Source organism: Oncorhynchus clarkii, chromosome 4 (assembly GCF_045791955.1).
Source record: "Oncorhynchus clarkii lewisi isolate Uvic-CL-2024 chromosome 4, UVic_Ocla_1.0, whole genome shotgun sequence".
Lineage (NCBI taxonomy): Eukaryota > Metazoa > Chordata > Actinopteri > Salmoniformes > Salmonidae > Oncorhynchus > Oncorhynchus clarkii.
Genome location: NC_092150.1, coordinates 35,659,739 through 35,675,843, shown reverse-complemented (window position 1 = coordinate 35,675,843; position 16,105 = coordinate 35,659,739).

Here is a 16,105-nt window from a genome sequence, read left to right as displayed (position 1 = left end):
ATGGACAAATCTCTGCCTCACCATGAGTTGAACTTATTTTTCAATAGCTGAGACAACTGGGGAAAGATTAAAGGTTCTTCAGAGAGAGAGAGAGAGCGAGAGAGCGAGAGAGAGAGAGAGAGCGAGAGAGAGCGAGAGAGAGCGAGAGAGAGAGAGAGAGACCACATACCCACTCAGTCTCTCCGACATACACAGACGCATACCAACCACATACCCACTCAGTCTCTCTGACATACACAGACACATACCAACCACATACCCACTCAGTCTCTCTGACATACACAGACACATACCAACCACATACCCACTCAGTCTCTCTGACATACACAGACACATACCAACCACATACCCACTCAGTCTCTCTGACATACACAGACACGCTCTCCCTTTTTTTTTAACCCTTCAGCTCCTGTCTCTATACTGTAGCTGTTTGCCACCCTTGACAACCCAAATTGGATCTCTCTTTCTTAGAATTCAGCCATCTTTTTGTTGATCACTCTACCTATGACTGTGTCCTTCTTCCTTCCTCGCTCTCATTCATTTCTGAGTAAGCTAAATCAGTCCACCCACTGGGGAGCCAGACCCACCCAATCAGATTGAGCAAAACAATTCAATAAATGTACATCTAATTTATGATTTGCAGATTATATAGAGTCTAAAATATGATCATCATACTGCAGATACAGTGCATTCGTAAAGTATTCAGACCCCTTGACTTTTTCCACATTTTGTGATGTTACAGCCTTAGTCTAAAATTGATTAAATTGTTTTTGCCCCTCAATCTACACACAATACCCCATAATGACAAAGCAATTAAAAAAAAATAAAAAACGGAAAACAGATATACCTTATTTGAGTATTACATTTACATAATTATTCAGACCCTTTACTCAGTACCTTGTTGAAGCACCTTTGACAGCGATTACAGGCTCAAGTCTTCTTGGCACAAGAAGGTACAAGCTTGGCACAACCTGTATTTGGGGAGTTTCTCCCATTCTTCTCTGCAGATCCTCTCAAGCTCTGTCAGGTTGGATGGGTAGCTTTGCTGCACAGCTATTTTCAGGTCTCTCCAGAGTTGTTCAATCGGGTTCAAGTCTGGGCTCTGGCTGGTCCACTCTAGGAAATTCAGAGACTTGTCCCAAAACCACTCCTGCGTTGTCTTGGCTGTGTGCTTAGGGTCGTTGTCCTGTTGGAAGGTGAACCTTCACCCCCAAGTCTGAGGTCCTGAGCGCTCTGGAGCAGTTTTTCATCAAGGATCTGTCTCTGTACATCTTTGCCTCGATCCTGACTAGTCACCCAGTCCCTGCCTCTGAAAAACATCCCCACAGCATGATGCTGCCACCACCATGCTTCACTGTAGGGATGGTGCCAGGTTTCCTACAGACATGGCGCTTGGCATTCAGGCCAAAGAGTTCAATCTTGGTTTCATCAGACCAGATAATCTTGTTTTTCATGGTCTGAGAGTCTTTAGGTGCCTTTTGGCAAACTCTCAGACCAAAAGTGGGCTGTCATGTGTCTTTTATCCGAAGAGTGGCTTCCATCAGGCCACTCTACCATAAAGGCCTGATTGGTGGTGTCTGCAGAGATGGTTATCCTTCCTGAAGGTTTTCCCATCTCCACAGAAGAACTCTAGAGCTCTGTCAGAGTGACTATTGGGTTGGCCACCTCCCTGACCAAGACCCTTCTCCCCCAATTGCTCAGTTTGGCAAGGGTGCCCAGCTCTAGGAAGAGTCTTGATGGTTCCAAACTTCTTCCATTTAAGAATGATGGAGGCCACTGTGTTCTTGGGGACCTTCAATGCTGCAGAAATGTTTTGTTACGCTTCCCCAGATCTGTGCCTCGACAAATTCCTGTCTCTGAGCTAAACGGACAATTCCTTCGACCTCGTTGCTTGGTTTTTGCTTAGACATGCACTGTCAACTGTAGGACCTTAAATAGACAGGTGTGACATTCCAAATAACACAGGTGGACTCCAATCAAGTTGTAGAAACATCTCAAGGATGATCAATGTAAACAGGACGCACATGAGTCTCATCGCAAAGGGTCTGAATACTTATAAGGCAAACATTTCTAAAAAAAACTGTATTGTGTGTAGACTGCTGAGGACTTTTTTTGTATAATCCATTTTAGAATAAGGCTGTAACGTAACAAAATGTGGAAAAAGTCAAGGAGTCTGAATACTTTCCGAAGGCACTGTACGTGTGTGTAGAGTGTGTGTGCTAACGTTTCCTTGTGTGTTTATACCTTGGTGTGTCTCTTCACAGTCCCCACTGTTCCATAACGTGTAGTTTTATCTGTTTTTTTTTTATCTGATTCTACTGCTTGCATCAGTTACCTGATGTGGAATATAGTTCCATGTAATCATGGCTCTATATAGTACTGTGTGCCTCCCATAGTCTGTTCTGGACTAAGGGATTGTGAAGAGAGCTGTGTGCTCGTAGTTTAAACAGGAGAGCTCAGTTCATTGCTTGTCAACACTTCTTACAAAAACAAGTAGAGAGGAATTCAATCTCTCCTCCTCTTTGAGCCATTAGAGATTGACATGCATATCATTCAATTTAGTGCACCATGTACATTTAAGGGCCAGCCGTGCTGCCCTGTTCTGAGCCAAATGTAATTTTCTGAAGTCCCTCTTTGTGGCACCTGACCACATGACTGAACAGTAGTCCAGGTACGACAAAACTAGGGCCTGTAGGACCTGCCTTGTTGATAGTGTTGTTAAGAAGGCAGAGCAGCACTTTTTTATTGACAGACTTCTCCCCATCTTAGCTACTGTTGTATAAACATTTTTTGACGATGACAGTTTACAATCCAGGGTTACTCCATGCAGTTTAGATAATTGCTCAATTTCCACATTATTCATTACAAGATATAGTTGAGGTTTAGGGTTTAGTGAATGATTTAAATGACAATACTTTAAGTTTTTGAAATATTCAGTACTAACTTATTCCTTGCCACCCATTCTGAAACTAACTGCAGCTCTTTGCTAAGTGTTGCAGCCATTTCAGTCGCTGAAATAGCTGAAGTGTGTAGTGTTGAGTCATCCGCATACATAGACACACTGGCTTTGAATGGCTGCAACACTTAAAGTAAAGTAAAGATAGTAAAGATTGAAAAAACTAAGGGGCCTAGACAGCTGCCCTGGGTATTTCCTGATTCTACCTGGATTATGTTGGAGAGGCTTCCATTAAAGAACACCCTTTGTGTTCAGTTAGAAAGGTAGCTCTTTATCTACAATATAACAGGGGGTGTAAAGCCGTAACACATGTTTTTCCAGCAGCAGACTATGATCGATAATGTCAAAAGCCGCACTGAAGTCTAACAAAACAACCCCCACAATCTTTTAATCATCAATTTCTCTCATCCAATCATCAGTCATTTTGTGTAAGTGCTGTGCTTGTTGAATGACCTTCAATATAAGCGTGCTGAAAGACTGTTGTCAATTTGTTTACTATAAAATAGCATTGTATCTGGTCAAACAGAGTTGGTTACTGGCTGATTGGTTGGCTATACTATTCTTAGGTAGCGGAATTACTTTTGCTTCCTTCCAGGCCTGAGCACACACACTTTCTAGTAGTAAGATATGGCAAATAGGAGTGGCAATATTGTCCGCTATTATCAACAGTAATTCTCCATCCAAGTTGTCAGACCCCGCGAGTCTGAGTCAGGTTTATAACTGGGAGCATGTAAACAGTGTGCAGCAACTCCAGTGGCGGTGTTCCGACAACTCTCCATTTGACGTCAATTCATGATTTACTCAAGTTGTGCACACTTACTACCTCTGAATTGGACACAATGTCTTTGTCATGGTTTTGATCCAGATCTGTAGCTGCACCATAGAAGCAGAACCTTTTTTTTTTCAGATCTCTCTGAGAGAAAGCTGTGTGTAACTAAATGCAGCCACTGCCACCCTCAGATCACATGGACATAGTTCAGATGAGAGATGGCCAGGTCTTCTTTCCAGGGCCTGTGACATGATCAATCAAACATATCACAGTCTACCCAGCACGTTGTCTCGCCTGGCAGTTTGGGCATAGTTGTCTTTCCAACATGGTGTCAGAGCATTTTGTATTATTCTGTACGTAAATCTGAGAAACTCCATTTAGTATGATATGTTATATTTCGTATGGTATGTACAGTGGGGCAAAAAAAGTATTTAGTCAGCCACCAATTGTGCAAGTTCTCCCACTTAAAAAGATGAGAGAGGCCTGTAATTTTCATCATAGGTACACTTCAATTATGACAGACAAAATGAGAAAAAAAATCCAGAAAATCACATTGTAGGATTTTTAAATAATATATTAAATTTAGTGGAAAATAAGTATTTGGTCAATAACAAAAGTTTATCTCAATACTTTGTTAAATACCCTTTGTTGGCAATGACAGAGGTCAAACGTTTTCTGTAAGTCACAAGGTTTTCACACACTGTTGCTGGTATTTTGGCCCATTCCTCCATGCAGATCTCCTCTAGAGCAGTGATGTTTTGGGGCTGTTGCTGGGCAACATGGACTTTCAACTCCCTCCAAAGATTTTCTATGGGGTTGAGATCTGGAGACTGGCTAGGCCACTCCAGGACCTTGAAATGCTTCTTACGAAGCCACTCCTTCGTTGCCCAGGCGGTGTGTTTGGGATCATTGTCATGCTGAAAGACCCAGCCACGTTTCCTCTTCAATGCCCTTGCTGATGGAAGGAGGTTTTCACTCAAAATCTCACGATACATGGCCCCATTCATTCTTTCCTTTACACGGATCAGTCGTCCTGGTCCCTTTGCAGAAGAACAGCCCCAAAGCATGATGTTTCCACCCCCATGCTTCACAGTAGGTATGGTGTTCTTTGGATGCAACTCAGCATTCTTTGTCCTCCAAACATGACGAGTTGAGTTTTTACCAAAAAGTTATATTTTGGTTTCATCTGACCATATGACATTCTCCCAATCTTCTTCTGGATCATCCAAATGCTCTCTAGCAAACTTCAGACGGGCCTGGACATGTACTGGCTTAAGCAGGGGGACACGTCTGGCACTGCAGGATTTGAGTCCCTGGCAGCGTAGTGTGTTACTGATGGTAGGCTTTGTTACTTTGGTCCCAGCTCTCTGCAGGTCATTCACTAGGTCCCCCCGTGTGGTTCTGGGATTTTTGCTCACCATTCTTGTGATCATTTTCACCCCACGGGGTGAGATCTTGCGTGGAGCCTCAGATCGAGGGAGATTATCAGTGGTCTTCTAAGTCTTCCATTTCCTAATAATTGCTCCCACAGTTGATTTCTTCAAACCAAGCTGCTTACCTATTGCAGATTCAGTCTTCCCAGCCTGGTGCAGGTCTACAATTTTCTTTCTGGTGTCCTTTGACAGCTCTTTGGTCTTGGCCATAGTGGAGTTTGGAGTGTGACTGTTTGAGGTTGTGGACAGGTGTCTTTTATACTGATAACAAGTTCGAACAGGCGCCATTAATACAGGTAACGAGTGGAGGACAGAGGAGCCTCTTAAAGAAGAAGTTACAGGTCTGTGAGAGCCAGAAATCTTGCTTGTTTGTAGGTGACCAAATACTTATTTTACACCATAATTTGCAAATAAATTCAGAAAAAATCCTACAATGTGATTTTCTGGATTTTTTTTCTCCTTTTGTCTGTTATAGTTGAAGTGTACCTATGATGAAAATTACAGGCCTCTCATCTTTTTAAGTGGGAGAACTTGCACAATTGGTGGCTGACTAAATACTTTTTTGCCCCACTGTATTACTTTGTAGATGTCCATCACCTATTTCGTATGATATGTTACGAATTCAAATTCATATTATACACTAAATGACCAAAAGTATGTGAACACCTGCTCGTCAAACATCTCATTCCAAAATCATGGGCATTAATATGGAGTTGGTCCCCCCTTGGCTGCTATACCAGCCTCCACTCTTCTGGGAAGAATTTCCACTAAATGTTGGGACATTGCTGAGGGAACTTGCTTCCATTCAGCCACAAGAGAATTAGTGAAGTTGAGCACTGATGAGGGGGCGATTAGGCTTGGCTTGCCGTCAGGAAATTCCAAATCATTCAAAAGGTGTTTGATGGGGTTGAGGTCAGGGCTCTGTGCAGGCCAGTCAAGTTCTTCCACACAGATCTCGACAAGCCATTTCTGTGTTGAGCTCGCTTTGTGCCCGGGGCATTGTCATGCTGAAACAGGAAAGGGCCTTCCCCAAACTGTTATCACAAAGTTAGAAGCACAGAATCATCTAGAATGTCATTGTACATCCATTTTATATGCCAACCCAACCACCCTCTTTTCATTTTTGCCTTATATAAACATCTGCCTTATGTAACCATACCAAATGTAACATATCATACTAAATGGAGTATCTCGGATATACATACAGAATAATACAAAATGCTCTGAGACCAGGTTGGTCTTTCCTAGCCATTAGGGCCTAGAATTGTATAAACTGATCCTTCAAAACCAGAGAGCTCCCAAATCCAGCATAGTCCTGGATTTTAAAGCATGCTCAATTGAGAATCTTCATTGAAAGTAATTTTTTTGTCCAGGACTAGGCTTATTCTGTGTACAGGAAACCGGTTCTAAGTCTCTTTCACGTAACGACAAAGACTACAAACTATCACTGTCTTTACACATGTCAAGCCATTTGAGTATGCATTTCAAAGTCACTATGGATTAACATGTCTGTTAAGGTGATAATGTGTCATCTTTCAAGACATCACTTCCTCCTACAGGCCAACTGGTACTCTCACTTTCTGTCTCTCTATCCTCTACCATCTTTGAATTATGACAGGATGATGAAAAACATGAAAACAGCCTGTGTAGAACTTGCTTCACTAGCAAAAATGTCCAAATCTGATGGGTCAAAAGGTGAACAGAAACTCACCTCCGCAAAAAGATTCTACCAGTCACACCTGCACTACCTGAGCATGCACAAAGCCCCGCAATCATGTACCCTTTTTACTCTATCACGCTGACCTAAACTATACCATTTTATTTTTACATTGTCCTCCAGCAACAATAGTGGATGCATAAACCAGCCAGCACAGTTCACTTTGGCTCAGCTCAGTAGTATGAATGAACCCATTAAGACAGCAAACTACTAGTACCTGTATGTCTGGGGAGGGTGTTTCCCTGCCCCTCTTCCTCTTGTAGGTGAATAAATTCCAGATCCGTTGCCATAGGAATGATGCCACCAGACACATGCTGCCTACTATCCAAATATCCTTATCCTTCAGAAAGTTCTCCATGGTAACTGCTGCTCTTCCTCTTCCTCCTGCTCCACTTTATAGTCTCAGCTCAGGGCTGGATTATTTCAATCTGTCGCTCTCTTGTCGATGGCGGCGACGATCGGGTCTCGTGGGGCGATCGGCAGCAGGTTGGGGCTGTTGACATGGAAACCACAGCGGGCGCCAGCAGTTACGAAATAGTGAGGCCTATCTTTGTCGCTCTCTGACTGATCTGATCGCACTGTCATTCAGACACTCCCCCCCACTCAGAACAGAACGACAGGCACATCTCTGTCCAGTCACGCTGTGCCAACCCACCTCCCATTGACCATGTTACCCTGACCCCCGACCCTCCACCCCGCCTGCCAAGGGACCTAAAAGGAGAGAACATGCTGTCTCAGAGACGAGAGGGGGACAGGTGTGTGTGTGCTCCATTGGCTCTGTCCCAAATGGCACCCTATTCCCTGTAGAGTGCATTACTTTTGACCAGAGCCCTTTGGGACGCAACTCATGCCTGGTATCCTTTAACTTTGTCCACAGCACTTCATGCCTGCAGAGTATATTCTCCATACTCTTGCCTACACCCACAAGGCACTAACTATTTCTGTTGTTGTGGAGTCGCTTGCTCCTCGGCTCTATATCTTTCCAAAGAGCATAAATAAGACAGCACTCTTCAGCGTGCAAGGCAATGACAATCAATGTCACAACATTTCAATTGAAGTTAATTTACCAGAGTGCTCTCCTATAGTCTCTGCTCTGACCTGCACTGTCAACTGTGGGACCTTACACAGATAAGCGTGTTTCTTTCTAAATCATGTCCAATCAACTGAATTGGTCACAGGTGGACTCTAATCAAGTTGTAGTGACATCAAGGATGATCAAAGGAAATTGGATGCACCTGAGCTCAATTTGGAGTGTCATGGCAAAGGGGTGCAAGAATGATTGTCTATTGCACAATAGCAAGGGGGGGGGAAGACTTGTGTAAATAAAATAATAAAAAATTCTGAACTGCATTGTTGGTTAAGGGCTTGTAATTAAGCATTTCACGGAAAGGTCTACACCTGTTCTATTTGGCGATTATGTAAAATGTGATATTTCTGTATTTAATTTTCAATCGTTTTGCAAAAATGTCTAAAAACATGTTTTCACTTTGTCATTGTGGGGTATGAATTCAGGCTGTGAGACTACAAATTCTGGAATTAGTGAAGGTGTATCGATACTTTCTGAAGACACTGTAAAACGGTAGGCAAAGCGATGACTTGGGGGACAGCATATTGAGACAGGTCCACTGTCACTGATATCGCCACCCTATCTGGACTGCGGTCTCTGGCACCTATCTGTCTGGCCAGAGGGGATGATTTACGGTCAACCGTGCGACGCCACCTCTACACAGGTCTCCTGGACCTTTAACAGGCAACAGCAGGTGGGAGAGCATAGAGCAGGTGTGCTCCCCACATGACACCCTATGTCCTATATGGTGCACTATTCCCTATGGGTCCTGGTCAAAAGTAGTGCAGTATATAGGGAATAAGGTTCCATTTGGGATATAACCAGGGGTTAGAGAGCAATACCTCTTCGATGTATCCTGGAAAATAATCTGACCTCAGTAAGGAACAGGGGCCTCATTTGTCAAAGGTGCGTGTGCACAAAAAAACTAATACTCTAAACCTAGCATGTGCCTGTTTTCCCACAAAGGTTGGTATTTATAAATTTTGAACTCGCACATATGCGCAACTTCTAGTGGTTGATCAATTGCATTACAAGCATATTGTTCTTTGGGGGGAAATTGAGGTGTTTGATGCATGGGAACAAATATTTGGCAACCATTTATCCACTGCTCCTTCAATAGCCAACCATGCTTGGAAGTAAATAGACTGCTACGGAGGACACTGTCATTTATCTCATAGGCCTAATATTACTGTAGAGCCATAGCCGTGGGTATGTACTGTAGTTTGGGGGTGGAGGGGGCTTTGAGGGGGGTGGTGCGTGGAGGGGGCTTTGACTTTATTTTTTATTTATTTTTCTCCAAAATGCTATTTGGAGAACAGCAACAACAACAAAAATGACCCAGACATAAATTATGACTGCAATATTAGGTTCAAAGGTCTGCAGCATGGCGTGTAAAATGTACTACTCAACCTCATCAGACAGAGGCTCCATTGACTCATTTACTTGTGGAACAGGCATACAGTGCAACATGAAATAGATGCATAAAACACGCTATCAAGGCCGACTTCAAACACCAACCTCAATGTGAATGTAACCAGAGCATAAAACAACTGACTGATTGCAAACGGTGCCAGATAAATCCTACACATGCATTAAAATAAAAGGCATACAAAGGACATACTAAGGCCTACAATTGACAAGGACAAATAAAAACAAACAAATCTGACCAAGGAATACGAAATACAGCTATTTTCAGGTCTCTCCAAAGTCCAGGCTTTGGCTGGGCAGCTCAAGGACATTCAGAGACTTGTTCCGAAGCCACTTCTGCGTTGTCATGGCTGTGTGCTAAGGGTCATTGTCATGTTGGAAGGTAAACCTTCACCCCCAAGTCTGAGGTCCTGAGCGCTCTGGAGCAGTTTTTCATCAAGGATCTCTCTGTACTTTGCTCCGTTCATCTTTCCCTCGATCCTGATTAGCCTCCCAGTGCCTACCGCTGTAAAACATCCCCACAGCATAATGCTGCCACCACCATGCCTCACCGTACTGATGGTGCCAGGTTTCCTCCAGACGTGATGCTTGGCGTTCAGGCCAAAGAGTTCAATCTTGGTTTCATCAGACCAACAAATCTTGTTTCTCATGGTCTTTTGGTGCCTTTTGAGTCTTTTGGTGCCTTTTGGCAAACTCCAAGTGGGCTGTAATGTGCCTTTTTACTGAGGAGTGACTTCTGTCTAGCCACTCTACCATGCTGCAGAGATGGGGGTCTGAATATTTTCTGAATGCTCTGTATCTCCCCTGACGTGGGCATGTTTTCAATACCAACTCCTTTTGTCGTACAGTACTCCATGTAAGGCATCCAGACCTTTTGAGAGTTGCACAGTGTGCCTCTTGTAATAAATCAAATCTAGTGAAACATGACTTTTCTGCAATCTATTGTGACATTGTGGGAGGATAACCAACCATCTAATTAATGGCAAAGCATTTCTCAGCTGCGATAAGTGCAAGGTTACAAAGTCTCTTCTGTCAGTCTCCAGTATCAACATTTCCAAGCAAACAAAAACAGGGAGAAGGGAGAATCTGTACACATGCTGAGATGAAAGAACATACTCTTTGCCCATAATTCAGCCAGTCTTCACAAGACCATAACATATGCAAATATGTCCCCTTTTGTGTTTTTCACCTCCAGCAGAATGACATTTCTGAGTGCATGATATTCAGTATAACTGGCATATAGTATGTTCTATAGATGGTCTTAAACTGCAGTCATTTATGTCTGAGATGATATGAACATGACCGGGCATTCAAACACATCTGTATCCGTTCATCATCATCAATTGTGTCTCCCAGGTCTTCCTCACATCTTTGGTTCACATGTTTTGTGTCATCAGGAAAAGCCTCTATCAAACCTTGATACATTTTGGAAATCAACTTTAGAGGTCTGTCAGACTGCCTTAAAATAGTTTCAATCTTATATCCAGTGTTTTCTGCACAAAGAGACAAAACTGTGTGACAAAACTGCACATCTAATAGTGGCATTTTATTGTCCCCTGCACAAGGTGCACTTGTTTAATGATAATGCACTTGTTTAATGATAATGCACTTGTTTAATGATAATGCACTTGTTTAATGATAATGCACTTGTTGGTATGCCACACCAGCCGGGTGGATGGATTATATAAATGTGTGCACAAAATGTGAGATAGATAAGCGTTTTGTGCATATGATATATTTCTGGGATGTTTTATTTCAGCTCATGAAACATGGGACGTGTGAAGTACTTTAGTAAAACACTTTAAAGTACTACTTAAGTTGTTTTTGAGGGGTATCTGTACTTTACTTTACAACTTACATTTTTGACAACTTTTGCTTTTACTCCACTACATTCCTAAAGAAAATAATGTACTTTTTATTCCATATGTTTTCCCTGACACCAAAAAGCACTTGTTACATTTCAAATGCTCAGGCAAGACAGTAATATGGTCCAATTGTCACGCCCTGACCATAGTAAGCTGTTTATTCTCTATGCTGGTTGAGATAGTGACTAGGGTGGGTCATCTAGGTTTTTTGTACGTCTATGTTGGCCTGACATGGTTCCCAATCAGAGACAGCTGTTTATCGTTGTCTCTGATTGGGGATCATATTTAGGTAGCCTTCTTCCATCAATGTATTTGTGGGCTCTTGTCTACCGGTAGTTGTCTGTGTGCACCAGTAGCGTGCTGGTTCGGTTGTGCTGGTTCGGTTGTGCTGGTTCGGTTGTGCTGGTTCGGTTGTGCTGGTTCGGTTGTGCTGGTTCGGTTGTGCTGGTTCAGTTGTGCTGGTTCAGTTGTGCTGGTTCAGTTGTGCTGGTTCAGTTGTGCTGGTTCAGTTGTGCTGGTTCAGTTGTGCTGGTTCAGTTGTGCTGGTTCAGTTGTGCTGAGTTTCGATTTATAAAAAATATGTGGAACTCTACTCACGCTGCGCCTTGGTCTACTCCTTTCAACGAACGTGACACCAATTCACGCACCTATCAATATAACGCGTTGTCATCCCTAGTGCCTCTGATCTGGCGGACTCACTAAATACAAATACTGTGTTTGTAAATAATGTCTGAGTGTTGGAATGTGCCCCTGGCTGACCATAAATGTAAAAAATTGTGCTGTCTGGTTTGTTTAGAATAAGGAATTGTATGTATAGTATTTACCTTAACTTTACTTTTACTCATGTATGACAATTGAGTTTAAAAAAAGCAAATAATGCAAGCAGAGCAGAATTAAGTCGATACCCGCTAAAATCCAGGAAAGGGAGTTAAATTCTACAATTTAATAGACCACCAAATGCAGATCTGGCTCTCGAGAAGACAGGCTATGTGCCCACTGCCCACAAAATGAGGTGGAAACTGAGCTGCACTTCCTAACCTCGTTCCAAATGTATGACCATTTTAGAGACACATATTTCTCTCAGATTACTCAGACCCACAAAGAATTCCAAAACCAATCCAATTTTGATAAAATCCCTCATCTATTTGGTGAAATACCACAGTATGCAATCACAGCAGTGAGATTTGTGACCTGCTGCCACAAGAAAAGGGCAACCAGTGAATAACAAACACCATTGTAAATTCAACCTATATTTATGTTTATTTATTTTTCCTTTTGTACAATTACAACACTGTATATAGACATATGACATTTGAAATGTCTTTATTCTTTTGGAGCTTTAGTAAATGTAATGTTTACAGTTTAATCTTTTATTGTTTATTTCACTTTTGTTTAACATCTATTTCACTTGCTTTGGCAATGTAAACATATGTTTCCCATGCCAATAAAGCCCCTTAAATTTAAATAGAGAGAGAGAGAGAGCAGTCTGATTTAAATAGCCAGGAATCTTGAGTTACACTTACATGCAGCCCAGAGTCTAATTGGAACCTTTCCCTGGGCTCTCATTGGCTGTTGCTTGGGCAAACAGTGGTATAAATAGAAAATGAAAGCAGAGCACAGTTCATTTGCTGCTCAGCCTGCAAAAGAGAACCCACTTCTGCTGTGGTGCACAAACAGCTATTTTGTAAGGAGATTTTACTTGAAATGATATTAATAATTTTGCCTACTTTAGTTGTATGCACTGACAAAAATACATCGCTGTGATGAGACCACTTCGTTTGTATGTCTGACCTCTTCAAACCCACACTTATGGGCACATGTAAAAAATAAAAAAATAAAAAATCAACACAGATACAGTATAGCGGAAACGCAATTATGGCATGTTCAGTAGCAGCACATTACTGTGGTTTTCTGGTTAACTGTTGTGAAATATTTTACTCAGTCCCTAGACACCACCTTGCGGCTCTAAGTAATTATATGCTGGATTCAGTGGCGTCCTCACCATAGTTCCACTGTAGCGTGTGAGAGGGGCTCTCAATGCAGATTCACAGAGCCATAGCCTCCACTAGTGTTAGAAGTGAGATATTACATCAGCCCGCGTGTGCTGTGTTGCTTGTTTGGCCTGTTCCACATAGCGAACGTTCGTGTAAACTTGTGAGATCAGGCAGCTTGCGAGGCTAGAATAGATCCTGCTACGTCCCAAATTGGTCCATATTCACAACTTTTGACCAGGACCAATCGGGTGCCATTTGGGATGCAAATCCTGCCTGGACTAGAGGAGCTGCTTATTTAAAGCAGCTGGGATCCTACGTCAAACAAGCTGGTGATACTGAAGGTTGTGTAAACGTAGCTCTTAAAAAAACAAATAAAGGAGAGACGCACACTCTAGGAGCTCAGATGCAAAAATGTTCTGTCCAACGTTTCGACAGACAAGCTGTCTTCATCAGGGTAAATGTAGCTGCCATTTTTCACCAACAGAGGGCAGTACAACACCACAGTAAGAAAGCACCTGTGCCTTTACAGTACAGAATACATAGAGAAATAAATGCACACCAGTGGAGGCTGCTGAGGGGAGGACAGTTCAAAATAATGGCTGGAACGGTGTTTGTATCAGTATCAAACCATGTCTTTGATATATTTGATACCATTCCACCTATTCAGCTCCAGCTATACCACAAGCCCGTCCTCCCCAACTAAGGTGCCACCAACTTCCTGTGATGCACACATACACAGAAAAACACACACACACACACACAAACAAACACATACATAACCACAGGCTAAAAAGCGGTTTAATGCTTGTCCTCAACAGGGCCACTTTTAGGCTGTAATGGTGGTGAGGGTGTAAAGATAGGGGTAATAGTCCCAGTGGTTTTGGCAGAAATCCTTTGATTGGCCGTAGGGCCAGACAGATTACTAGGACGTGTACTCCGAGCATGCGCTGACCAACTGGCAACTGTCTTCATTGACATTTTCAACCTGTCCCTTACTGAGTCTGTAAAACCAACATGTTTTAAGCAGACCAACAAAGTCCCTGTGCCCAAGAACACTAAGGTAACCTGCCTAAATGACTACTGACCTGTAGCACTTATGTCTGTAGCCATAAAGTGCTTTGAAAGGCTGGTAATGGCTCACATCATCACCATTATCCCAGAAACCCTAGACCCACTCCCATTTGCATACAACAGAACCACAGATGATGCAATCTGTATTGCACTCCTCACTGCCGATTCCAACCTGGACAAAGGAACACTTATGTGAGAATGCTGTTATTAATTGACTACACTCAGCGTTCAACACCATAGTGTCCTCAAAGCTCATTACTAAGCTAAGGACCATGGGACTAAACACCTCCTTCTGCAACTGGATCCTGGACTTCCTGACGGGCCACCCCCCACAGGGCCCCCTCAGGGGTGCGTGCTCAGTCCCCTCCTGTATTCCCTGTTCACTCATGAATGCATGGCCAGTCATGACTCCAACACCATCATTAAGTTTGCCGATGACACAACAGTGGTATGCCTGATCACCGACAACGATGAGACAGTCTATAGGGAGGATGTCAGAGACCTGGTCGTGTGGTGCCAGGACAACAACCTCTCCCTCAACGTGATCAAGACAAAGGAAATGATTGTGGACTACAGGAAAAGGAGGACCGAGCAGCCCCCCCCATTCTCATTGACGGGGCTGTAGTGGAGCATGTTGAGAGCTTCAAGTTCCTTGGTGTCCACATCCCCAACAAACTATCATGGTCCAAATACACTAACACAGTTGTGAAGAGGGCACGACAAAGCCTATTCCTCCCCAGGAGACTCACAAGATTTGGCATGGGTCCTCAGATTCTCAAAAATGTATACAGCTGCACCATTGAGAGCATCACTGCCTGGTATGGCAACTGCTTGCCCTCAGACCACAAAGCACTACAGAGGGTAGCACGTACGGCCCAGTGCATCACTGGGGCCAAGCTTCCTGCCATCCAGGACCTCTAGCCACACTAGTCATAGACTGTTCTCTCTGCTACCACACGGCAAGTGGTAACGGAGCACCAAGTCTAGGTCTTAACAGCTTTAACCCCCAAGCCATAAGACGCCTGAACAGCTAATTAAATAGCTACCCAGACTATTTGCATTGCGCCCCCCCCCCCTCTTATACTCTGCTGCTTCTCTCTGTTTATTATCTATGCATAGTCACTTTAACTCTACCTACATGTACATATTACCTCGACTAACCGGTGCCGCTGCGCATTGACTCTGTACTGGTACCCCATTTATATAGCCTCGTTATCGTTATTTTACTGATGCTCATAAATAATTTGTTACTATTATTTTTTATATTTTACTCATCTATTTTTGACTTAACACTTATTTTTTCTTAAAACTGCAATGTTGGTTAACTTTTTCAGCATACAGGGCAGTGTTCGGAATTTCGGATGGCTGACATGCCCAAAGTAAAATGCCTGTTACTCAAGCCCAGAAGCTAGGATATGCATATGATTGGTAGCATTGGATACAAAATACTCTGAGGTTTCTAAAACTGTTACAATAATATCTGTGAGTATAAAATAACTGATATGACAGGCAAAAACCAGAGGAAAATCCATCCAGATTTTTATTTTATGAGGTCACAGGCCATTTCAATGCTAGCCTATGGGATATACAAATATATAGGACACAGATTGCGGTTCCTATGGCTTCCACCAAATGTCAACAGTCTTTAGAAGGGGTTTTAGGCTTGTTCTTGAAAAATGAACAAGTAGTTGTAGTTTTTCCAAGGTGTCTCTCATTAGAAAAGTAGTATTGGCGCGTGAATGAGGTGCGCACTCTTCGTTATTTATCTTCCCTATTGAAGATACTATTCTCTGTCTTAAATATTAT